Source organism: Lampetra planeri, chromosome 4, assembly GCF_965212315.1.
Source record: "Lampetra planeri chromosome 4, kcLamPlan1.2.h2, whole genome shotgun sequence".
NCBI lineage: Eukaryota > Metazoa > Chordata > Hyperoartia > Petromyzontiformes > Petromyzontidae > Lampetra > Lampetra planeri.
This window is the reverse complement of record NC_136110.1, coordinates 12742333-12742533: the sequence shown is the minus strand read 5'-3', so window position 1 is coordinate 12742533 and position 201 is coordinate 12742333.

The window sequence follows — 201 nt, the reverse complement described above, 5'->3', positions numbered from 1 at the left end:
TTCATGAGATGTGTAAGCTCTGCAGGGTTATATCTTCTCTTCGGTGGCTCTGTTCACGTTCTAATTCAGGGCCTCTTGTAAAAACTTACAACATCCTCTAACGATCACTTTTTACTCAGAATCAGAATATGTATTATACCGGTGGAATCCGATGAGCTATAAAGCCCTCTTTCACAGATGTCACTCACGACCACGCACAAA